At 29.6% G+C, this 27,398-nt stretch overlaps 1 protein-coding gene across 1 annotated transcript in view; it reads right to left on the bottom strand.

Moving 5' to 3' along the window:
* The window catches only part of LOC142330863 (uncharacterized), a 478,952-nt gene that overhangs the window by 336,418 nt on the left and 115,136 nt on the right, over positions 1–27,398 (bottom strand). The gene's annotated exons all lie outside the window — the stretch shown is intronic.

Below are 27,398 nucleotides of genomic sequence, written 5' to 3'. Positions count from 1 at the left end.
CAACTAATGAACAATAAGTAACCACTTCGCAGCCCAATGAATGAGGATGATATGTATGAGATGTAAATGATGTGTAGTCTTGTACAGACCCAGGCCGAACATTCCTGATTATGTGAAGATATGTGATAATTGAATCCTAACCACCAAAGTACATGGTATCCACTGCCTAGTATTCAAATCCGTAAAAAAAAGCAATTAGCTTTTACTAGGATTAGAACCTCAGAACCTTCGATTTCGAAAATCAGCTGTTAAGCAACTGATTTGTTACGAGTTAACCACTAGACTACATCGGTGAGCAAAAAATAAATGGCGATTTTTTCGATATAAAAATTACAGTTTTCAATAGTTTAAAAAAAATTATTTGTTGTCCAAATAAAAACTGCAACAATAATTTTTAAAAAATTTACATAAAATAATAAAGATAAAAAATTATAAATCGAGACAGAGACTTCACAAATAACATGTAAGCATCCTTAAGTTGGAAAAAAAAAACGCTCAATGAAATTAATGATGTAAATCCAATTGGCAATCCCAGGTCGGGATTATTACTTGTATCAAAAGTTTTCATTAGTAATCTCGGAATGAAAGATAAAAGAGAATTTAAAAAAGACATAAAAGATAAAAGAGAGATGAATTTGTTTGGGATTTCTTTGTTTCTGATACATTTCATTAAATTAAACATTAAACAATTTTTTTTTAATATTAAATACCAGGAAGGTAAATGTAAATCGATTTTTTTTATTTATTTATTTAAATTATTCGTACAGCTGGGTAAAAATCACTTAAGAAATTTTCTAAATAATTATTTTATTGGTCTCTACACAGTAACAAAAACCATTTTTTTTTTTAAATTAAAAATTCACTGAGAAAGTCTAATTCTGATTGCAGTTTCTCCGACGCTAATGTTAGGTTAACGTCAACCGCTATAATCGCCGTGTTATCAGTAAAGGACGCAAGAGTGATGTTTTCCTTGCTAGGAAGAGCAACAGAGTAAACTGAATATAAAACCGGTCCCAAAACTGAACCCCCAATTTTTTATCAAAAAGCCTGAAAACTATTACATTAATATTTTTTCAATTTTTACTTACTTGTAAGAAGTAACGGAAATATTGTGATCCTGAAAAAATTACGTTTTCAGATTTCAATGGAAATGTCCATTTTGAGTATCCCTGAATCCATTTTGACTACTTTCGGCATGACGTCTGTACGTATCTAGAATAGCTCAAAAACGATTAGCCGTAGGATGTAGAAATTTTAGATTTAGGACTATTGTGACATCCAATTGCGCACTTCTCCTTTTGATTGTAATAGACTGCACCAAAATGTCCAAAAAGGCCCGAAATCCAAAAAAATTTGGATCTTTGAGTTTTTCTTACTGCAGTAATAAACTTTCATTGAGAGGCTTTTCAAAGATATATCATAAGTGGTTATTTTCATTAGTTCCAAATCAATCAAATAAAATTTTAATTAATGAAATATCTGGAACTTACAAGGGGAAGGCCGATTTTTTTAAAAATTTAAATATATTGATTTATTAATAATTGTTAACCTCTGATTGTAAACAATTTGTTACAATAAATAATAATTTAATAACAGCAATAAAAAAATAGATATATATGAAAAAACTTAGAAGTTATTAATGAAATAAAATTTTATGTACTTTTAAAAATGTGTATGTGTAATTTAATAAACGTACAAGAAAGTGATATGGTGTCTACATCAGATTTTTTTATAAATAAGTTTAGAGCGATTTGGTTTTTTTTTCTTCAATTTACTTCACTAACGGTTTAAAGAAACTCTTTTTTTTCTATGTAAATATCTTTGTTAAACGTTCTCCGGATTTGAAGAATCTCAGTGACCCTAGTTAAATTCTTATAAGTAATTACATTTTGGCATTACACATCGTTCAAATATTTACATAAAAAAAAAAAGTTACACCGTGTGATTTTGGTGGTGAGTCCAAAAGTTCAACAATCCGTATAAACCAAAAACCATTATTTAATATCAAATTTACATTACCCAAAGCCCGAACTTATTAAGAAATACAAAAATTCATCTCTTTGAAATAATAACTAACAGTTCTATTTGACGATTTAACAAATCTGAAAATCTGCAAATAGTTATGGTTTTGTCAGATTTTTTATAAGATAAAGTATTGTTAGGGGTAACTATATCATAAACTGCGATCTTTATTAAAACAAAGAAACAAAAAAGTTTGTTATTCACCATTTTGGCTTTTGATTATTCACCAAAATCTTCAGGAAATTGGATTATTCGAGAATAAAACTGTTCGTTTATTTGGCTTACCACCAAAAATGTTATGGACAATGTGAACTATAATAGAAGCTGAATTTATTTGTTTATACTCCTCACTACTGTAGATTATCGAAATACACATTTTTTTAATGAATGTGTTTTACTAGATTACAGTGAAGCTTATATTACCACAAAGGAAAACAACAAATTCTACCTTATTCCTTTTCTTTTACTTTTTCTTTCAGTGCCACATTTGAATAATCATACTAAAATAATACCATTAACTAAAAATATTAGAAACATATATTATTTTTTCATTTAACAAATGCTCTTAAATTTTTTTAATAGTTTTTCTTAATTAAAGAAATTCGTGTTTAAAAGTACTTTAAATATATACCAATTAATAAATTTTAAAAAGATTTTCATTTTAGAAAAAAGATAAACATCTAATTTTGTCATTTTATATTTATTTGTAAAATGAGACTATTCAAACAAATAATTTCATAATTATCTAATGAAATATATATATATTTTTTTTTAATTTAAAAACTAGTAGCAAAAATATTAATAATTAATAACTGATTTACGGACATACGTCTTGGTGACCAGTTTGGCAACCATGTTCAAATACGGAACTCGCATTAAAATTTAATCACGTGAAAAATCAAAAACAGTTCAGAATTTTTGATATTTAAACAGATAAAAAATTACGTCAAGGGTTATTAAATTATATAAAATAAACCAAAACAAAATTAATTTATTTAAAAATTATAATAAAATAAAGAACTTTATTTTCTATTCAAAAATATACATCAGTTCCGGAACGTCTCTCTTTTTTATCTTTCCCTTCCGGAACCACACCGTAAGGTATTACCTCAGAGGATGATAAGTATGAGTATAAATGAAGTGCAGTTTTGTACAGTCTCAGGTCGACCATTCCTGAGATGTGTGGTTAATTGAAACCCAACCATCAAAGAACACTGGTATCTACAATCTAGTAATCAAATCCGTATAAAAGTAACTAACTCTCTTTACTAGGATTTGAACCTTAGAACTCTGGGCTTCGAAATCTGCTGATTTGCGATGACAAGACTAACCCTGTGGGGAAGTTCCGGAACGTCTGGAAGAGGAGGAGGTACATAAAAACTCATATTTATAAAAAACGACAAAAATAAAGAAAAATAATTTTTCATAGAAATAAATAAACCACTTTATTCTTCACAGATGGATTGAATAATAAGAATAAATAAATAATAATAATAATAATTAGTAAAAAAATTTATGTTCTATTTATTTTGGAGGTGAAAGGATAATTCTGAAATTAGAAAAAAATTTGAATTCCCTTTTTTTCTCTAAATATCCTTGAAATTAAAAGTAAAATTTATGTATTATAAAATATATTTATACCTTTTATATCCATTACAAATAAAAAAAATTAATTAACACTTTTTGTAATAAAAAGAACAATCTGGAAATAAATTATTTCGCCTTTACGAACGATTTGGCAACAGTTGCAAACAACTTTTAAGTAGTAAAAATTCATATAAAAATGTTAAAAAAGTAATAGAAATAGTCTAAATGAAATAAAAAAAAAATTTATGTATACAAAAAATAAATATATTTCAATTAATTCATCAATATTTATGCCATATAATAAAACAAAACATCCGTACAATATCAGAAAGCAGAAAAAACAAGAAAGAAAGAAAGTAAAATAAAAACAGTAAACTGTAGAAAAAAAGAAATCCGTTACACATAAAATCCACAAAGAATTCTTTCGTTCCATTTATTACTGTTATACGGTACAACAACAGTTTGAAATTATGCATAAAGTAGGCTGAAATGGTACAAGTACATTACATTCCGCTATATAAGTACAACGAATTTACTTTTGAATATGGTGAATTTATTATATATATATATACATATTGTTCTTTACCGTAACTATTTACTATTCTTTGTTCCATAATTCATATATATACACACTTCCGTCCTTAAAAGGCAAAACTAAGGTACAATACAATTACCAAATAATGTTTACTTACATAAAATGAAAGTGTTACATTAGTGAAAAACTTTTCAATGATTTTCTTTTACAATATTTAATTCTGAATACTAAAATCGATTATATTAAACATAAAAAAAAGCTAAATGATACTTCTGCATGATAGGATCGAAGTTAAAATTTAATGCAAAATTTAAATATCATTAATGAGATTTTTAAGAATAACTTAAAAGGCTTTAAATAATTACGGCCACTATTTTAAAGATAGTAATCGGAGATAAATTGCTTCGGATGTATGTAATAGTGAACAATTCATAAAAAATATAAAATCAGCCAAAATAATTATTGCATGTTAGTGGACACACAGGCATGCGTATACGCACACACACACATATTCAAATGGTGGTAATCTTTGTAGAGTACTTAGAAGGAGGTTTTTACATGTATTTCTGAGAATATATACACGGTATGACATACATACAAAGTGTACAAAAAAAAAACTCGGGTTTTAATTTGTTGTAGCTTTTGAATTAAGTTTCAATGTTGTTTACGGCAAGAATCAATGAGGAAAAAGGACATTTTTAGTTTTCTACATATGACCGTAAATTGATTTCCTAACTTTCCACTCGACAGCTCTACAAGCAAAGATGGTATCTCCTGAACAGAAAGCGTTGTGTGTTTTGCAGTTTGATAAATGTTAATCTGTAGTTACAGTTCAACGTGCATGTCGTTGAATGTTTATCGCGATCGATCTTCTAAGTAACAAGAATATTCTTTGACGGTATAATCAGTTTGAAATCCAAAAGATGTTAGTGTAAAGGGAATAGAAATAGACTACCGTGTGTATCTGAAAAAAAAAAAGTTGAACATGACAAGCAGTCTTCCCTGCCTAGTCCTAAAAAATCTATGATGAAGGTCAACCGCGAACTATCACTGTGGTGACAATGTTGAATGTTTAAAAAAAATGTTTACATGCAGCCATACCGTTACCGGATTTGAAGCCTACCGATTACGGTGGTCATACCGACTACGCAATCTAAATGTTGCAGCATGAAGATGATAACATTTTTGACTGAACTGTTTTTAGGGGTGTGTCAAAGTTTCATCTTAGTGAAAAGATTTACAGACACATACTTTTCGCATCTAGGGAAGTGAAATCTTATAATGCGAAAAGATCACCAAAACGAAAGGGACTCCCAAAAAATTAAATGGTTTTAGGGCAATGTCCCGACAGCAAATTTGCAATTTAAAAAAGTAGTTGCTTAATTTTAAGATGAAGATTTTTTTTTATCTTATTTTTTAATGCTTGTTATAGAATTATAATTTTTTCTTTAACGCAGCATGGTTTATATTCAAGTGATTTGATTTTAATTAGTTCTTGTTGTGTTCGTGAATTTTATGTTTTATCTCTTCATTGTTTTCCAATTTTTTACATAATATTTGATTTATTTTTATTTTTTTGTTGGCTTATTTATTTTAATTAAAAATTTTGTACATCGTTCTTTCCTCAACTGCAAGATGGACCAGAGAATTTTATTTTGTAACAAAATGGTGTGTGCGCCTCCTAACTGTTATAGCTTTGTTCTGGATTAGTTGAGTGTCGTTTTCCGACCACTGGATCGGTCGGGATGAATCCGATGAGATTTTTATGGTGGCCTCCAACGTTACCCAAATTGATCGCATGTGAATTTTTTCTTTGGGTTTATAAAGGATATTGTATATGTGCCACCACTACAAACTAATTTACCTGATATGAGGCGCAGAATAGGAGCAACTATCGCTTCCGTTATGCAAATATACTGGTTAAATTATGGAACGAATTCTCTATCGGTAAGATAGATGTCGCGTGACGAAATGTGGTTACGTTGAACATTTGTAGGGAAAAACATTTTGATCTTAAAAATGTAAAAAAACATGTTCTAGAATTTCTAATAAAGTTTTACGAAATTATTGTAAAACATAAAAGATTGGTCTTATAATTGACAAAACACAATTTTTACTTCCTTGTCCGAAGAATTGTGATGGAAAAAATTTAGATTTTCTGATTTCATCTTAAATATCCATTTTGACCATCCTTGAATCCATTTTGATTTGTTTCGGGTGACATCTGTACGTATGTATGTATCTCGTAAAACTCAAAAACGATTAGCCGTAGGATGTTGAAATTTTGGATTTATGACTGTTGTAACATCTGGTTTTACACCTCCCCTTTCGACTGCAATTAACTGAAGCAAACGTGTCCAAAAAAAGACCAAAATAAAAAAATTTAGATTTTGGACTTTTTCTTAATTGCAGTAATAAGTCTTTTCTGAGAGCTTTTCAACGATAGATCATAACAGGTACTTATTTTCATAAGTTCAAGAGTTATAGCCAAATAAAATTTTAATTAATGAAATAGTTTATCTTACAAGGGAAGACACATCGGTTCGAATCGGAATTCATCTCCTTTTTTTTAATTTATATATATTGATTTATTATTAATAAACCCGTGATTGTAAAAAAAAGTTTTACAATAAATAATTATTCAATAATAACAATAAAAAAAATATTAAAAAAAAAAATCAGAAGTTATTACTGAAATAAACTTTTACGTACTTTTAAAAATGTATATATGTAATTTAATAGGCATTATTACATATGTGTGTATGTAATAGATTTGGTGAAACATCTTATTATTTAATATTAATTGAAAATCATAATTTAGAAACGTATTATTTTTGGATTTTCTAGTTCAATTTCTGCTAAATTTTATTTAATTATTCTGGAATTTCTGTTTAATTTTATCTACACTAAATTTAATTACAGAGCGACTGAAAAATATACCCTCGGAACATATACACTGAGGCAGACATGTCCGATCTTTAATAAATTGTAAAAAATTATTGTCTTTTAGTTCATTACTTCTCCGATATTGCCGGACAATATTCTTCCTAAGTCTGAGTTGATCATCATTTCGTTTATTTGTTTTTTGTTGCCAATCATTTAATCGTTCTTTGGTTTGATATATATATATATTCTTATAGATATATATATTCTTTTGATCTTAATTTGTGTACACGTTCTCAAGTTTAAAAATTTTCTCTCTATATTCATCATCCTTTCTTAATCTTTTAATTCTTTCCTTGATTTTAACGTTTTCTTTCTATTTCTCTTTATCATCTTCTCTTAATGTTTTTATTTTTTCTTTGGTTTTAACATTTTCTTCCTATTTATATTTATCATCTCTTAATTATTTTATTCTTCCCTTGTTCTTAACATTTTCTTCCTCCTCATATTCATATTCTTATCGTTTTTTTGAGACATATTTCTTCACGAAATCTTTGTTTTTTCTGTATGATTGCTTTTTCTTCATTTTTAACTATCCATCAAATAATGCAATAACAAAAACCTACGCCGTAAGGTCGAAATTAACAATTGAAACCAGTACACAGTTCACTGAACGGAATAAATAAATTATTATTAATTTTTACTTATACGACACACCAGAAATCTGAAGCTTTTGTTAATCAGCAACTCACGATACGAATAATACTGAACTAATAATACGAGTAATAAAGGGACTTTTAATCTATCCTAATATTTCATATAAGATTGTTGAAGTAATAATTGTGTAAACATTTGATGTTAATAAAAACTAATATTTCAGGAATTGTATAACTGTCTACTTTATTAAAGAATTGGAGGATCATATCTCACTTTCAAATGAAATATGTTCAAATGAAGTGCAGCAAAAAGTGTGTATATGTAATCTAATAGGCGTACAAGTAAGTCATGTGATGTTAACATCAGATTTTTTACGTTTGACGTACGATAACTTCATTAATTTGCTAATAAAGAAATAAAACTTTCAACAAATGTATTTTTTTTTTTAGCCTCTAGGAAACCACCGTTAGTCATTGCTTCAGAGGATCAGATGAATGAGATAAGTTTTTAGCGCGTGAAAATGCCATGCCTGACCGGGACCTCCGGATGAAAGGCCGAGACGTTACCACTTGCGCCATGGAGGCCCGCTGAGAAACGTTTTTTAAATATCATTAACTGAACATTAAAAGAATTTAACCAAAATTTGATTTTTTTAAAAAATAGAACATATGGAAACGTGGCAGAAATGTACTGTATTATATTATTATATATCAATATGGGAAAGTATCTGGAAACAAAATCAATTATTAAACAATCCCATTAAATCCCCATAAATAATATCCAATTAAATTTGGGGGGCGGAAAAATACATTCCCCTTGCTCAGAAATGTAATTTAAGTAATAAGAAATCTATTCTTAGTTTTAAATAGGGGAAATTGCATTAGTTTTTACTTTAAAATAAAATTAATACCGCCAAAATTACTTACTTTAAATAAATTTTTGTCGAACAATTCTGAAAAATTACGAACTTGATTAATTTGTTAAAAAAATTAAATAAAAATATAAATTGTTTTAATTTTTTCTTATCAAGTATAAGAAAAAAAATAATAAAAAGCTAATTAAAAACAGCAGAAATACTGAATTGAATGGATTCAATAATAAAAACGAATTAAAAAATAAATATTGATGTCATGTAAAAGAATAAAAATTTTGGTATATTAAATATGAAAACAGGTGAAATTTATATACCAGAAGTCAAAGATTTTTTTATTTAAGGATTTTTATTATTTTTTTTTTTTTTTTGAAGGATGTACAATTAGGATGATATTAAAATCAAGTTAGCACAATGAAACAGTAATTATGCGGAAAGGAAGTATATCAACAATAATAATTTAGGAATTAAAAGACGTTTGCTGCTTTTCTAAATATCTAAACAGAATGTATCATCAAAATTTTGAAAGCCAGCAAGACACATGACAGATGCTTTTGAACTGTGGTGCCTTTTGGAAGCGTGTTGGAAAATAAATTGGAAGATAAAATTCAAAATTAAGAGGTTTTTAGATAAATCCTACGGTAAAAAAAAACCAGAGGTAAATATTTAACTTGAAAAAATTTCATAATCAACCAATGATTAGTTAAATTTGATAATACCAAGAAACGACCATGTAATAAGCTTAACTATTGAGATACCTAATTTCCGTAGCTTAGGAAATTATTATTATCAGTATTATTATTATACAAATCACATTTAGCTTGGTGAATTCACCACCAGTGGCGGATAGTAGCTACAATTAGTGGGGGTGCTGCTCCACAAACTTTTTTTCTGAGCCTATTCAAGGCCATTTTAAAGTTTTCTATAAAATAACAGAACCGAAAAAATGAATTAAATAGAACAGCTGAAGCAGGATAATAATCTATTGTACACTTTATTACATTCAAAAATATGGTACATGATTTTTAAGCTGTGCTTAAATCGTATTAAATTTAGCCGAATAAATAATAAAATGTCAATACGGGTAATATTTTTTAGTATTATTAGATAATTACTTGATAAAGTTCGCTTAAAAACACTACAGTTCAATGGTGCTTAATTTAAATTTCCATGCACACAGAGACAAATACATAATTAGTTTTTACTAATTACCTTCTCTTTTGCCCTTCCAACGTGTTTTTCGACAGATTTAACAATCAAAGAGCCCTTGCTTTCCGTCATCTTCTGGTTATTAGTGAAAAAATAACTAAATTCGCTTTTATACTTCTTCCAACGACTAAACAAGAAAAGGGAACCAACAAGAAAGTTCCATACACACGCGGAAAAAAGCTACTTTCCACCGGTACGTCAAGGTCGGCACTGCGGGAGCGACAGTGCTCTCTCCCATGCAGCCTCGCGTACCGCTTCCTATGTGCGCATGCGCACAACAGCCAAACACCATGCCTCTAAAACTGTAAAGCGCACAGTTCCATAGAAAGATTTTTGTATTTTTTTCATAAACTGGGAGATGGCTAATGACATTAAGCTTAAGGATTATATATTATACAAGTATAAAGAAAGAATTAAATAAAAAAAGATTCTTATTAAATATTATCGATAATATCAAGTGGAAATAGGAGGTGCTGCAGTTCCACAGTGCCTATACACGAGCCGCCACAGTCCACCAAATAAACTCGAAGGGCGTGCTTGGACAAATAAAAACAGAAATTCTGTAGTGTATGAAAAAATGAAAAAAAGCAATCGAACCTGGGACCTCCGAGTGAACTGTAGAGAAGATACTTACGTATAATTTTAATCAACATCAATTTATTGTTTTATAATGTCTAGGTTACTATTATTTTTCTATATATGGCTGGATTAAAGGAAAAAAATTATTTGGAAAATACAGTTTAAATCATAAAAAAATACTTACATCACGTATAAGTTAAAAGATAACCGAAAAAAGAATACGGATAATTGAATGGAACCATTAAAACGAATACGACAAAAATAAAACAATGAAAACGGGTTAATTTCTTTATAATTTAAATATACAAGTTTATAATTCATGAAATCTATTTACTTAAAATAATTTATTTTATAATACACAACAAAATCATTTTAACAAACAATTTAACACTAAAAAATAAAAATAGATACATTTAAACACTGACAAAGAAAATATGAATGTACGCTATAAATTACACTGTTATATGAAACGAACAGGCCGCCAATAAATAAATCACATCGCCTATTACACCTACCAATATCAGTTGACAAGTGTAATGAAGAACTCTCTACGTAATAAAATATTTAGCACCTGTTAATTGTTTTATAACAATATTTTACATGAAATACAAATCAAAACGTAAAATAACTGGATCTTAATATACGATATCCTAAATTCATTTCAAATACAATTGAAAAATCACAGAAATACATTTCTTGATTCTTGATAAGTGTATTAATTTAAAACAAAAAAATACCCAGAAATAATTAACAAGAGCTGAGATCAGAGTGAGAATAACCAGGCCCAATCACTGAAGTTACTTTAAAAGACAAATAAAAATAAATTTCGTTCGGTTAATTATACGTTAAAGTAAAAATTTTTAATTACCATCTCTGACAGTTTTTTATATTAAAAAAAAGAAGATAATATAGCAACAAATTTTCATATAAAATTGCCAAAATCTACAGCAGAAAATGAAGAAACTAAAAAAACCTCGTACTAATCCCACAAATTAAATAGCGCACTGTCTATACCAGGGGACGGCAAAGCGGCACCCTCGATGATATTTTTATACGCCTTCACTATATTACACACCTACTAAGTCCAATAGCCGTATCGGCGTCGCGCGTATAAAAGACAATTGCACAAACTCAGTGTCAGCAAAGAGCAATCAAGGTCATACGCTGACACACTTGCTACTTAGTACGTAGGAATATTCTCGCTTCTGATAAATTTGGTAGTACGTTACAGTAGCCCATCAGGCTGGTGTAGTGATTAACTCGTGATCACAAATCAGCTGAATTCGAAGTCAAGAGTTCTAAGGTTCAAATCCTAGTAGATACGGATCTGAATACTAAAACGTGGATACCGGTGTTCTTTGGCGGTTGGGTTTCAATTAACCAAACATTTCAGAAATATTCGACCTGAACTGTAAGAGATCAGGTCGATTATTACACTTCACAGGTATACACTTCACTTACATTCATACATATCACTCTCATTCATCCTCTGAAGTGATACCTTACGGTGGTTCCGAAGGCTAAACAGAAAAAACAGAGAGTATGTTACCATATTCTGAGTGCTACGTATTTTTGAGTGTTATTATAGTTGACTACATATTATTGGTAACCATATCACGCAAGATAGTCGCGCTTTTCACTATCAAAAACGTATCGTACTGGTTAAACGGATTTTATAAATAACCCATCATGAATAATTTTAAAAGAAAAAGAATTTTATTGTTTTAATATTGACAGAGAAGAAACATTTTTGTTTTATTGTCATTAAAGGCAAATGTATCTACTTATTATGTAATAATAGTATGGCGACCCAATAACTTTTGAATTTATTTTGCACCCTTACTGACAAAAATGTTTCCGACCTCTGGTCTACACCAACGATTCTCAAACTTTTTCGCCCACACCCACATTGAGAATCAAAAATTTTCTAGCGCCCCTTAAAATGTTTAAACTTTCCATCTGTTAAAAATAATAATTGCAATTGCTTTTTTTAAGAATCGCTCTTAAAAACAGCAATTGCAAATTTTGATCTACCTGCTAGATCAAAACCATTTAATTTCCATATTTATTTGTAATACGTCGCTTAGATAGAGATATGCAGCATTAAAGAGAAAAGTGGTTTTTTCTCCTTAAAATGGAATATTTCGGTTAAAAAAATCGTAGACATAAAAAAAAGAAATTAAAGTTAAAGTATTAAGCTTTTAAACGATTTTAATAATGCAGTTAAATAAAAAAAATTCGTTTCCCCTATGCGCTCGACCAAACACGAAGAAAAACTTTCAAATTTTTGAAATTTTTCTTCCCACCGATTTTACAAAAAAATCTGAACTGTCAAAAAGTAGAGTACTCAAACTTCATTTTTTTTTGTTCGCCTCTCTAAGCCTCTTGGTTGCAAACTTAAAATAGTTTGAATATAATCATTTTTTATCATAAAATATAGGTATCCCTTTAATTTTTTTGTACTGGTGTAGTAGGTAATTTTGTTATTTGAAATAACAGGAAAACATAATTTCTTTCCTTTTTTTAATCAGGCATCTCCTTCCTAGACCGCCTGAACGCCCCCAATTTTCTGTGGGCCTTCTACTGCCCCCCTTCTGAAGGCCTCCAGCGCCCACAAAGGGGCGTTATCGCCCACTTTGTTATCGCCCAAAACGAATGGTCTACATGAACTAGTTGGACCGTAAACCAAGAAGATTTGAAAAAAAACCGTTATACGGTTTTTGACATGATTATCATACTTTTCCTTTTAATAAAGCTATTTTAGCTGCATTTGTTAGAAAAGAAATAAGATTATTGCAAAAAAAAAAAAAACTGTAACTAAATTGTTTCTTTTTTACAGTACACAAAGTTAATTAAATTTTTTAAATCAGATTAATTTAATGCTGCTGAAATTCTAAAAATATTTAATTGCATATTTTGCTATTTATTACCAACATGTAAAAATCGAATAAAACTATTAAAATTATTATTAAAACTAGTAAAATTATTCATATCCAATTATCAATAATAATTTCCTCGGTGGTATAGGCGGTAGCGGGTGCTTGCCCACACTTTACCGTACGTTACAAATTCAATTCGCAGCTTGGGTCTGACAAATTTATAACAATGAGTCGTACTCAACGTAATCAGTAACGATTTTAGTAGATGATGCAATTCGAATTGGGTGCGTGGCCTACCGGGTGATGACTTATGTTTTCGGTGCTGGAAGCCGGGCCAAAAGGCCAAGTTCTGTCTTGGACCAGATCGCAGCGGCCACTGGTTCATGTGTGGCGAGCCTGGCCACTTGCGAAAGAACTGTATGCAAGACCCTCGGTGTCTACATGCAAATTGAATGGACATGCGCCTGGAGGCCGTGGATGTAAGGCGACTTCGCCCACGTCATGAATTCGCTGGAGTTTGCACAACGAAGGTTCGGTGTCTGTAGAAGACATCCCCATCCGGGAAGGGTGGGTGGCTCCGGCGTCCCACTAACAATGATCGGGTAAGGACTAACTTGAAGACGCCATTGGGGGGAATGCAAGACAGTAATTCCGATGGGGGATCCCTCCGGGGGTTCTCCATTAAAGAAAAGGCTTCAAGACCGAGTTCCGGCGGGGAATCCCTTGGGGGTTCTCCTGCTAGAGGCATGGCATGTAACAAAAGACCGACTTCTGGCTATCTGGGTGGAGCCCTACCGAGGTAGTTTGAGGCACTCCTCGGACTTGAGTTTATGCGTAATTATGGATCCGGCTCCGGGGAGCGGGGAGATTAGACGAAAGAAAATAAAAATAAAAATGCAATAAAAAAAAAAATAATTTTTAAACCAAAAAGATATAGTTTTTAAACCATTTATACATATTAAGACAATTCAATTTCTACAACTTTCAAAAAATATACATTTAACCTATAAATCGACGAATTTTAATCCAAAGGAGTACTTTACTAATAAATATTGTACTTAACTCCTCTTTCTTTTTTTTTAATCAGAAAATTATTTTAACAGCACGGTGTCATTATATTTTTCCAAATAAATACAATATTTAAAAATTAATTAAAAGTTATAAACTGAACATGCCAGATTTTTTTCAATCAGGAATTAAAAGTAAAAAATTGTTTGATGAAAACTGCGTACTATACGCTAGAGAGATATTTTCAGAAATACGCTTGCGTTTACAAAAATACGATAGATAAACGATCCCTTTTCTCATTACTGTCTTGGGACGGCTCCTAAAACTCTTTTTAGGTAACCGTATCCTTTCTTTAACCACTATCACTGGTGTTTGTAATAGTTTACGGCACCCTAGAGTTTGTTCCAAAAATGTTTAAAGCTGTTATAAATTACCAAATAGGCTTTGAAAAATAGTGCGACCAATATTTGAAAAATAAAATTAATATCACTACAAATTAAATTAAAAAAAGAATAAAAAAATTCTACGAAAACAATGAAAACCTTTTTGATATTTCTACATGAATACTCTGTTAACATAATGATTTTCTTTTTTAATAAAATTAAATTAAAAGCAAAAGGGAAACTTATGAATATGTTAATAGTTAAAACTTGAGATTTTAAACCACATTAAGCAGGAAGACCATGTGGACTAGAAAAAAGAATTTTCACACAAGAAAAGAGACGAATTTGTAATGCAAAAATAACATTTTATCTAAAACTTCGTTCATGCTGTAAACAAGTTATAAAAAAAAAAACTACTCCTACCAGGTTTCTCGTGTGCCTAAAATATTTTCAGTTAATCACAATTGTTTTTCATTTACTTAATTAAAGAAGAAAGAAATTAAATACTTATATTACAAGAAAATGGGTTGAATATTATTAAAAAGTAAGCATATATAATGGTGAATAATATAAAATAATTATTAAGAACAGAATCTCTAAATCAATTATAAACAAACCGCGCCTACCACTCATCTTAAGATGTCTCCCAACCGAGTACCTAATCTTATATATAATTTTATTACCGGAATAGATAATATAATATTATTGTACTAATGATTAATTAATTGCAAGATACTTCACTAAGGATTCTGTTTAAATCTACAGAATACGTTATAAGAGTAACAACAAAATGATTTAACATTTTGATAAAATAACTATATCATTTATGTAAACGCTATAATCGTTTTTTTCTTCCTTGTACTTTGTAATCGCAAAAAATGTTGGTATTCAGATTTCAACTGAAATATCCATTTTGACTAGTGTCGGCGTGAAGTCTGTAGGTACGTATCTCGCTCGTAACTCAAAAACGATTAGCCGTAGAATATTGAAATTTTGGATTTAGGACTGTTGTAACAGCTAGTTGTGCACCTCATCTTCTGTTCTGATTGCAATCGACTGGACCAAAAGTGTCCAAAATAGCTAAAAATCCAAAAACTGCAGTCCTTATTGAGAGTTTTTCAACGATATACACTTATTTTCATGGGTTCCAGAGTTATAGTCAAATAAAATTTTAATTAATGAAATATTTGGATCTTACAAGGGGAAAATATATCAGTTCAAATACGACTCTGATTGTAAAAAAATGTTTACAATAAATAATAATTCAATAACAACAAAAAAAATGAAACAAATCAGAAGTTAGTGAAATAAAATTTTATGTGCTTTTAAAAATGTGTATACGCAATTTAATAGGCGTACAAGAAAGGATGTGGTGTCCACATCAGATTTTTTTATGATACTGTTCTTAGAACTGAACTACTTTGTTATTTATACAAAATATTTGACAAACAGTTTTCACCAAGAAAATAATTCATCAACTGATATAATATATCGGGGAAATAAAACATGTCACTCTTCATATAAAAATACAAGAGAATTGAATAAGCATATTATAATGTAAGTTCAGTTTTTTAATGCGACGCCAGTATTTTTAATTTAACCCAACGGGTTGGTCTAGTGGTGAACGCGTCTTCCCAAATCAGCTGATTTGGAAGTCGAGAGTTCCAGCGTTCAAGTCCTAGTAAAGCCAGTTATTTTTACACGGACTTGAATACTAGATCGTGGATACCGGTGTTCTTTGGTGGTTGGGTTTCAATTAACCACACATCTTAGAAATGGTCGAACTGAGAATGTACAAGACTAAACTTCATTTACAGTCATACATATCATCCTCATTCATGCTCTGAAGTATTATCTGAACGGTAGTTACCGGAGGCTAAACAGGAAAAAAGAAAAAGGTGTCATCCATCCGAGATTACAATTTAACTTGAACCTATCCCACCGTGGACAATCAAAGAATGTATGGTAGGGGGTTCTTGCAGCCCGCAATATATGTAATTCTGGAACATCCTTCTACCAAACTGGTAGAGATATTACCCAAATTCTTCGTGACCGGAAAGGAATTGTGTTACCTGATATCCAACCTCTCCATGACCCCTCCCTTGATAATATACTAAACTCGTCATATCTCATCAGCTAATATCCACCAAATTGCAAATTAAATAATTATTTTTTCTAATAATAAACTACATTTCATAAACACTCAATATCAGTTTTATTATCAAACAAATTATGTTTATAAAAATTTATATTAAAATCATCTTAAATAATGTCAATACGATTCATCGGAAATAAGTTAGATTTCTAACTGATTTCGTTATTCATCAAAAATACTTTTTTCTACCTCCGGGACCACCGTTTGGTATTGCTTCAGAGGTTGAGATGAATGAGTTGTAGCGTGTGAAAATTCCATGCCTGACAGGGATTCGAACCCGGGACCTCCACAAGAAAGGACGAAATGCTACCACTCACGCCATGGAGGCCGGCCGTTAAATTTAATTAAATTACTCTTACTTTTACTAATTTAAAATTAGTTTTATATTTTTATTTTCACAATAAATAAAAAAATTAAGATTACAATACAGTCCACCACCAGGTTTCTAAGTTTATAGCATAACACATTTTTTAGTCGGAAACCAGCTGATTCATATAAACATACATTAAGAAATATTAGAATACACGAAGAATAGAACGAAGTTAGTTATTTTTCAAGGTTACTGTATACACGTTGTATTTACAAGATGACGATGGTGAGGGAATTACTACATTAATGCGTTGATATTAAGCATGCGCTTAAATACTCTCAAACAAGGTGACTTTATGTAGCCTCTAATCCGGGTACCGCGTAAATTCCTTCTTTTTGTATTGCGCTACTGCCTGTTGTAAACTTTGATATGTCACAACAGTTCTTGCATCATCAACAAATTTTTTCGATCCTTTGCATCTCATCGACACCAGAACCAATGGTAAATTCACGTCGTATAAATTTACGATTTATAATAATCAATGGTTCATTTATATCTTGTTATACTTTTTGTAATACATTAAAAACGCGATTATCAAAATTTTACTATAAATGAATTATTGATTTGATTTAAAATTGTAATAAATTAAATTGTTTGGTAAAATTTCTAATCGACCGATTTGGAGATTAAGAAATGTAATTTATAATACAAAAAATCTGATGTAGATATTACATGACTTTCTTGTACGCATATTAAACTACATATAAACATTTTTTTTTTTTTTTTTACAATCAGAGGCTAATAATTATTAATAAATCAATATATTTAAAAAAGAGTTAGAAAAAAGCGAAATAAAGTCGGATTCGAACCGATGTGCCCTTGTACGGTCCAAATATTTCGTTTATTAAAATTTTGTGGGGCTATAACTGGAACCAATGAAAATAAGTACCACTTATATGATATATCGTTGAAAAGCTCTCAATGAGAACTGATTACTACGGTTAAGGAAAAGTTCAATATACAATTTTTTGGATTTTGAGCTTTTTTGGACACTTTTGGTTTAGTCGATTGAAATCAAAAGGGGAGGTGCACAACTAGATGTTACAACAAACCTAAATCCAAAATTTTAACATTCTACGGCTAATCGTTTTCGAGTAATGCGAGATACATACGTACGTACAGACGTCACGCCGAGACTAGTCAAAATTAATTCAGGGATGGTCAATATGAATAATTCCGTTGAAATATAAAAAAACGAAATATTTCGCGATCACAATACTTCCTTCACTTCGTACAAGGAAGTAAAAATACATAATTTAAATGTAACTTCAACGCATAATTTTTTTTTAATTTTCGTATTTACTCCGCCCCCCAGAGCCGGATACATACTGAAACAGAACGTCACCTTTGGGGGGTGCCATTGCATCAAACCACCTGGGTCCGGCTATGCCGTTTCCAAGGCCACACTCAGGCAGCCGGGATTCGGTCTTTTCTTGCCAAGCCTCGAATAAGGAGACCCCCAAGGGGTACCCTCACCGGGACCTCGGTCTTTACGTTGCCTCGCCACAAATGTGGAACTCCTGAAGGGATCCACCACTGGGACTACGGTCTTAATTTTTCCCCTGGAGGCTCCGGATAAGCCATGTAATATCTTTTTAAAAATTGCACATATTACCTCTTTAAAAAATAACATATTTAATTAATTAATCTACGATTAAACACTGAATTAAATATACCTAGCTCACAGTTACCTTATGGGTGCAACGTATTTATGTTACCTAAATTTATAGAATGGATTTCATTGTCTTTATATACGGTAAAGAGTGTGGTAATATGGGGAAAATATTTTTTTAAATGTTTTTATTTATTTTCAAACGTTTGTTCCCAAAGAAAAAAGAATTATGGTGTTTACCCGTTATAGCATGAATCAACGTACAATAATGGTCAAAATATTCAGTACAAGATAATTTATAATAAAAATAATAATCACGAGATAAATTTTTAATCATAAATGACAGTAATAAGTAAAATATTGCATTAAGAAATTCGATCTTCATCTTTTTACTTCCTCGTACGAAGTATAGAAAGTATTGTGATGGCGAAAAATTTCGGTTTTCAAATTTCAACGGAAATATCAAGTTTGACCATCCTAAATCCATTTTGACTAGTTTGGGTGTGATGTGTGTACGTACGTATGTATGTATCTCGCATAACTCAAAAACGATTAGCCGTAGGATTTTGACATTTTGGATTTAGGACTGCTGTAACATCTTGTTGTGCACCTCCCCTTTTGATTACAATGGATTAAACAAATGTTTCTAAACAAGCCCAAAATCCGAAATAAATTGAGATTTTTCAACTTTTTCTTAACTGCAGTAATAAACCCTCATTGAGAGTTTTTCAACAATATATCATAAGTGGTACTTATTTTCATTGGTGCCAGAGTTGTAGCCAAATAAAATTTCAATTAAGGAAATATTTGGATCTATAAGGGGAAGGCATATCTGTTCCAATCACACTTCAATAATTTTTTTATTTTTTAACGTTTTTTTTTTTTTTTAATTAAATATATTGATTTATTAATAATTATTAACCTCTGATTGTAAAAAAATGTTTACAATAAATAATAATACAAAACAAACAAAAAAATGAAACAAATCAGAAGTTAGTGAAATAAAATTTTGTGCTTTTAAAAATGTGTATACGTAATTTAATAGGCGTACAAGGAAATATGTGGTGTCCACATCAGATTTTTTTATAAATGATAGCGTTCTTAGAACTGAACTACTTTGTTATTTATACAAAATATTTGGCAAACAATTTTCACCGGGAAAATAATTCATCAATTGATATAATATATCGGGTGAAAAATTAAACTTGTCACCCTTCATATGACAACACAAAAGAATTGCATAAGCATATTATAATGTAAGTTCAGTTTTTTAATGCAAGACACCAGTATTTTTAATTTGAATTAAAAATAAATATTTTTAATTATGTAAATCATAATAATATAATACAAATACAATTTTTCAACAAATTGACGAATAAAAAATAAACAGGATTAACGCTTAGTTAACTGAAGAACAAGTATATTCCTAGGAATTAGAATAAGAAATAAGTACTAGACGTGTTCTACGAATTAAACATTTACAATATAAAATAAATTTTTTATTCTGATTGGTACATAATAAATTATATATACTACGTCGGAAATATATTGATTTATAAATATTTATTAACCCAAAATTGTAAAAAAAAAATATTACAATAAATAATTATTCAATAATAAAAAAAATATGAAAGAAATCAGAAGTTATTAGTGAAATAGAAATTTATATACTTTTAAAAATGTGTATAAGTAATTAATAGGCATTTTTACAAACATGTATATGTAATAGAGTTGGTGAAACATCTGATTATTTAATATTATTTGAAAATTAAAATTTAGAATCGTATTATTTTTGGATTTTCTTAGCAAATTCTTATAAAAATTGTATATTTATTTATAAAAACTCATTCTATACAATTAATAGAAAAATAAAATACATTTTTGAATTTAAAATGATTGTTGAAAATCTTTTTTCACTTGCGCGTTATTTGCACAAGATTTCATCTGGTGATTATTTCAGATTTCTGGTGCGTCATATAAATAAAAGTTAATAATAATTAAACTATTCCGTTTAGTAAACTCCTGTATACTGGTTACAGATATTAATTTCAAACTTACAGTGTAGAATAATCAGTTTTTACTAATGGATTATTTTGTAAACAATTTATTTAAAGAGCAATCAAGGATCCTTTACTCTAACCTACTATTTCAGATACGATTGTTGAATTAATAATTGTATAAATATTTGATTTTAATAAAATTAATATTTTAGCAATTGTATAACTGTCCACTTTTATTAAAGAATTGGAGGATCATATCTCATTTTCAAACGAAGTAACTTTAAATGAACTGCAGTAAAAACGGGTATATATAATTTAATATACGTACAACGAAGTCATGTGATTTCTACATAAGATTTTTTATTTTTAACAAATTTTTATTTTATTATAAAAACCTAAACTGTTATCAAAGCTTAATACAAAACACTACGTAATAGAATAATAATATTGTATCTGGTAGCCGTTGAAAATAATTTACCCTCGTTTCATTCCCACAATCTCTCATTCGTTCCCTACTTGCATCGACGGATCGGGCGGTAAAAAAAGTAATGCAACTGTTCATAAAATTTGTTGGCACTTGCTTACACTAAATGCCGTTGGGTATAATTATAACAATTTGCAAGTGCATGCATGGATGCGTGTGCATTAGCATGAAGAGCAATTAGCATTTAAAAAAAAAAAGCAACCAACAAATAATTCCATTCTACCACGTCATTCACTAGGTTAATTCAATAGAACAGTACGACAATACACCCGGCAACACTGTTGCCCGTAAAACCAATATTTTCTTCCCTAACATGGTAGAAAAATAAGACCATTACTTGTTTTTCAACTCAAAGTGTTATCTTTTTTCTCATTTCATGTTTGTCCTCAAATCTTGCATCCTTAATTTAACATACTTCCTGACATTGCCTGTTGATGAAATTTTGCACAGTTACTAAATCGGGTGACAATAGAATATTCCATCATTACTTTTGCAAACATCCTGCCGTACGGGGGTAAATTAAGGGCGCGGGTATAATATTTTAACATACTTCCTGACACTGGCTATTGATCAAAATTGTGATAGTTAAAGTAAATGAAATAAAAACTTCATTATGCAAAAACTTCACTATTTCGTTACTTTGTATAGTAAATGTATCTGAAAATTTCTTTGGTATTTTAAAAATATATTAGTAATTTCAATATATGATGTTATCTTTAGAAATTTAAATTAACCTACTAATTAAACTCATCCAATGTATGATAATAATTTGATTAAAGTATTTGTAATATTATTTTAATTTAAGGCCAATTGTATAAATAGGTTCTTGATTTTACATTCGGGGCGAATATAGCTTTTCTTCTTTCTTTTTCCTGTTTAGCCTCCGGTAACTACCGTTTTAGATAATACTTCAGAGGATGAATGAGGATGATATGTATGAGTGTGAATGAAGTGTAGTCTTGTACATTCTCAGTTCGACCATACCTGAGATGTGTGGTTAATTGAAACCCAACCACCAAAGAACACCGGTATCCACGATCTAGTAATCAAGTCCGTGTAAAAATAGCTGGCTTTACTAGGACTTGAACGCTGGAACTCTCGACTTACAAATCAGCTGATTTGGGAAGACGCGTTCACCATTAGACCAACCCGGTGGGTTGGGGCGAATATAGCTAGAATAGGTCATATTAAAGGGTAAAGTACGGTGCTCATTACAAATTGAATATCGAGTTTTTTGGCAAATCTTAATGTTTTAGGATTTAACTAACTCGTCTAGAACAAAAAAAAAAAATCCGTTTCGGCACGCCGGAAGGCGGAGGTAGATTTCACCGGTGCTAAGTAGGGGATAAAAAAAAATTCCACCTAAGAAAAACTTCAAATTTACTAAACACGACAATGGTTGCATGTGAAAAAAGTTTTACATCTTTAGCATACGACAAACCGCATCTTCTTAAACTTCCAGTATCATTTTGGTCATCCCTTGCCGTAAGGGTTGATCATTCAGAAATTGTTTCAGACAAAGGTTTTAGGGAATGTTTAGAGGACTAACAACCACTTTAAACCGTGCGCCTATTAAGGGAGGTATGATTTTTTTTTTATTTTGAAATCCCATTTTTTCCATCTGCTGGGCCAATGGTTGAAATATCATAAAACTTTACTTATGTAAGTTTTACGGCCTTATCCAAAGAATAGTAGCAACTTTAAACGAATTCGATATTTTACGTAATAGGAAAGTCATAGCGATATTTTTTTTTGAATTCCCCCATTTTCACTCCCATGGTCCGATTTTTTCCATTAACGAACTGGCCCGAGATTTTGCTTTGGTATATTTTCTGTATTAATTTGAAAGTAATTTGGCAAAATTACGGCAGTTATCGTGTCCACAAGAAAGTGAAAAAAAAAACAGAAATATATATATAAATTTTCGAAGTTATGTCGAAATTTTCCGCAAATCGAATGATGAAACCCATCACTATAGGTAGATTTCATTAGAAAGTTACCTATTTGTTTAAAACTTATGTATGTATGTACGTGCGTATGTACGAATTTTTCGCAATGCTTTTTTCCTTATCTCAGGATTAACCAACAGATTTTCTTCAAATTTTGCTCAAATATTTCTCTACATGGAGCATTGAACACATTCATTTTTTCAAAATTCATTAATGGAGAGGGTGATATCGCATGGAAACTGATTTTGTTTTTCTTTATTAGTGAAAACAAGAGAAGGCGCATCCGGTTCGAAACCAAATTCATTTTCGTTTTATTAACTTTTTATTTTAATTTAAATATAATGATTTATTAATTATTATTAACTGATTGTAAAAAAAGTTTTACAATAAATAATAATTCAATACAAGCAATAAAAAAAAGTTATTAATGAAATAAAATTTTATGTACTTTTAAAAATGTATATACGACATTTAATAGGCGTACAAGGAAGTCATGTGGTGTCCACATCAGTTTTTTTTTTTAATATAAGACTCCTGGACCTAAAATCCAGGAAACTTTTTTTGAAAATTACTTTTTTTTTTCTTATCCTCTGTTGATGGGTGTGTTACATTTAAAGAAAACTTTCCTTAAGCAAATCTGTTAAGCTTAACTTATAAATGAATACTTTTAGAAAATATTTTTCTTAAAATTTATTCCCTACCTCTAAAAAATTGATATTGTTTTTTCTCTTTTAAATGAATTTTTTTTTTTTAGGTAAATATCAGAACTTCAGTTTTGAACTGCAGAAACTTTCCTGCGAAGCCAGAAATGCAGTGAAAATAAATAAGGTATCGTGTAACTTGACAATCGTAGCCAGGAAAAATATGGACATAATCGAACTTTGCCAGTTTTTTTTTAAAAATATACATCAGATTCCAAAATCCCTATCTATAAACCAGCTTTTAAAAAAATTGAAAAATAATATTCTACTACAAAAAATCTGTTTTATTATCAAACAAATTATGTTTATAAAAATTTATATTAAAATCATCTAAAATAATGTCAATAACATTCATCAAAGATACTTTTTTCTACCTCCGGGACCACCGTTAGGTATTGCTTCAGAGGATGAGATAAATGATTTGTAGCATGTGAAAACGCCATTCCTGACCGGGATTCAAACCCGGGACCTTCGGATGAAAGGTCGAGACGCTACCACTCGCGCCACTGAGACCTTTTTTTCTAAATTTAACATTTAATAAGATAAACTATGTAATTGCAATAAAAGTTAAAACAGAAACAATGAAAATCAACATAATAAAAGAAAACAAAATAATATAATTTATTTATAAGTAAAATCACTAATAAGAATGCAAACGACCTTACAGAAAAACAAAAAAAAAACTTTTATTCTTTCAAAAGCAATTATTTAACGAAATATCATCCTTGAATTTATATTACTGATGTATTAGAATAGATTAGCATTCATTAAACATAATTTATTAGATGTCTAAGTAATATAATATATATAGAGTATACCTATATTTCGTGTAGTCATGGTTATATAATTACACTGATATACAACCTATGTAGAAAAGTTTCTTCATTCTTTAATAAATGCTTTTTAAATTTTAACGAGTTTAAAAATAAACATCATAATTTACATAAATAGAACTTTCAATAGTAGATAAATATATTCATAAGTTAAATCAAAGTGCAAGCATGAAGGAAAAAAAGATGACACTTTAATATAAATACATGTTCATAAGTTATCTAATTATTATTAAACAACAATCGCATTAACAATTTAACGACCACCGCTTTACAGGTAATATTATACAACAATACAATATATATAACAATTTCGATCTAGCGTAGTTATTCCCGTTTTAAATAATATATTTTTGATGTCTGACTAACGATTGTATAACTTTTGTACAAAAATAAATTATATATATTATGTGTGATATTAAAAATTACGAACGAAAGCGATAAAAATTTATGATTTTAAAAACTATAATAGAGAAAATTTTACTAAACCCAATCAATACATTTAGTTCAACCAAATAACATTTACAGAAAAAAAATTGTTACCTGTACTTTTATAAGTGGAAATGGTAAAAGGGTAAATAATAAACATAAAAAAAATAAATGCGTAAGCGGAGGTGGTGGAGGGGTTATTTGGGCGATTGGGGTGAGGGATAAAAAAAATGTTCCAACACCAAATTTGAATATCTTGCAAAAACAAAAAACTTATGTAGAGGTCTTTAACATAACCTCAAAACTTTCGAGAAAAATACGAAAAATCTTCTTTTTTTCCGTTTTTTTTTTTTCATTTCCTCATAAATAATTTAATTTTGACGAAACTTGGTGAAAGTAAACCTTTATGTGTCTTAAATAATCACATATGTTCTTAACGTCAACTTTCGCCGGAAATCGTAATGAGACCATTTTTTAACCCCCCAAATCAAACCCACGGAGTTGGTCTAGTGGTGAACGCGTCTTCCCAAATCAGCTGAAGTCGAGAGTTCCAGCGTTCAAGTCATAGTAAAATCAGTTATTTTTACACGGATTTGAATACTAGATCGTGGATACCGTCGTTCTTTGGTGGTTGGGTTTCAATTAACTACACATCTCAGGATTGGTCGAACTGGAGACTGGGTCGGTGTGAGTAGAATCCGCAGTGTAGATCGAATCCGATTTAAAAATACAGTTAATAGTAATCGTTATTGTGCTGTTTTAACAAATTTCATTAATGAGTTAACGGAAGTGGAAATCAATTACGGTCGGTTACAAAAAGATAAAGCCAGAGCGCATACCGCTAACAGGTTAATGACCTTTATATACGAAATGTCTTTGGTGAATTATTTTGAGGAGTTTGTGGCCTGTACGATCACCAGATCTAACTCCCCTAAATTACTTAGTATGGGGGGGCAACCGCAACAGACCACGCAAGATTAACGAACTAAAAACCACAATAATGGCATATGTACGAGACATTCCAGTATATCAGCTGGTTAAGTGTTTCAAAACAAATTGAAACGTGTGATTTGTTGTACTGATGTTGAAGGAGGTAATTTTCAACACATTTTATAAAATAATCCAGTTATTGTAATATCCTTTCTTATAAAATAATGAAATAAAAATACAAAGTAATAATTAAAGAAAGTTTCTTCATTACACTTCCATAATTTTAGTGCGCAGTATCTTTCCAAACGTGCTGTACTTTAGTTTTGATTATTTTTAAACAATTTGTTTTTAATTTTTTTTGTTAGGGATCACTTTTTTATAAATAAATTTTCCCTAAATTTAACCGTCGGGAAAGTCATGCAATACTTAGTTTTTGTTTTTAATTTATTAAGAATTTCTCAAAATTATTTAAAATTATTTTAGATAATTTTTCATTAATTTTTTACAAAATTATTTCTATTTGGGAAAACGGCATCTTTTGTCTTCAATATTTATCTATAACTGTTAAATTTAATACAGTTATTATTTCAATAAGATAAATTATTTATCATCTATTTAATGAAAATCAATTTAACCACTCTGTAAATCATATAACCATACTGCTAAACTAGTAGTATAGCAGTATGGTTAGTTTGAGAAAAAGTAAAGCAAATAACTGAATAACGAAAAGATCGAAACTTTAAATACTAATAATAAATAACATGATAATAAAATGTTCTAATACATAAGGGTACTAATAAATACGTAATAATCATTATTAATTGAAATAAACTGGCGTAGAGTGTATCACACACAACTATAACAAATTTATTCATTAACTAAATGAAGTAACATAATAATTAATTATTTTTTAACGCCACATTTCATCTGAGTACACATGCGTACACAGTACGTAATAGTAGTAATAATAAAAATATTATTTCTATCGTACTTCTCCCTCATACGCTCCGTGAGCACGAACACATCTGTATTTCATGAGTCATCCTTTAATGAACATCTAACACTATAAAGAAAATAAAGAATAATAATATAATATCTCTCAAAATAATAAAAATTTTTTTAAATAAATAAAGAATAATGATTTACCACACTCGTATCTAGGTTAAATAAAATAAAAATAAAAAATAAAAAATGGAGAAATATGACACATTTTAGGTGACATTTCATAAGAAACCTATTTGTAATTGAAACCATGATTTGCCTTCCTGAAAATTACGAAATTTTTTCGAGTTTAACATCCCGCAGATCCCAAAACCACTGTCAGT

The sequence above is a fragment of the Lycorma delicatula genome, chromosome 10, assembly GCF_047948215.1.
Source record: "Lycorma delicatula isolate Av1 chromosome 10, ASM4794821v1, whole genome shotgun sequence".
NCBI lineage: Eukaryota > Metazoa > Arthropoda > Insecta > Hemiptera > Fulgoridae > Lycorma > Lycorma delicatula.
The sequence above is the reverse complement of the archived record's forward strand: the minus strand, read 5'-3'. Positions and strand labels throughout refer to the sequence as shown.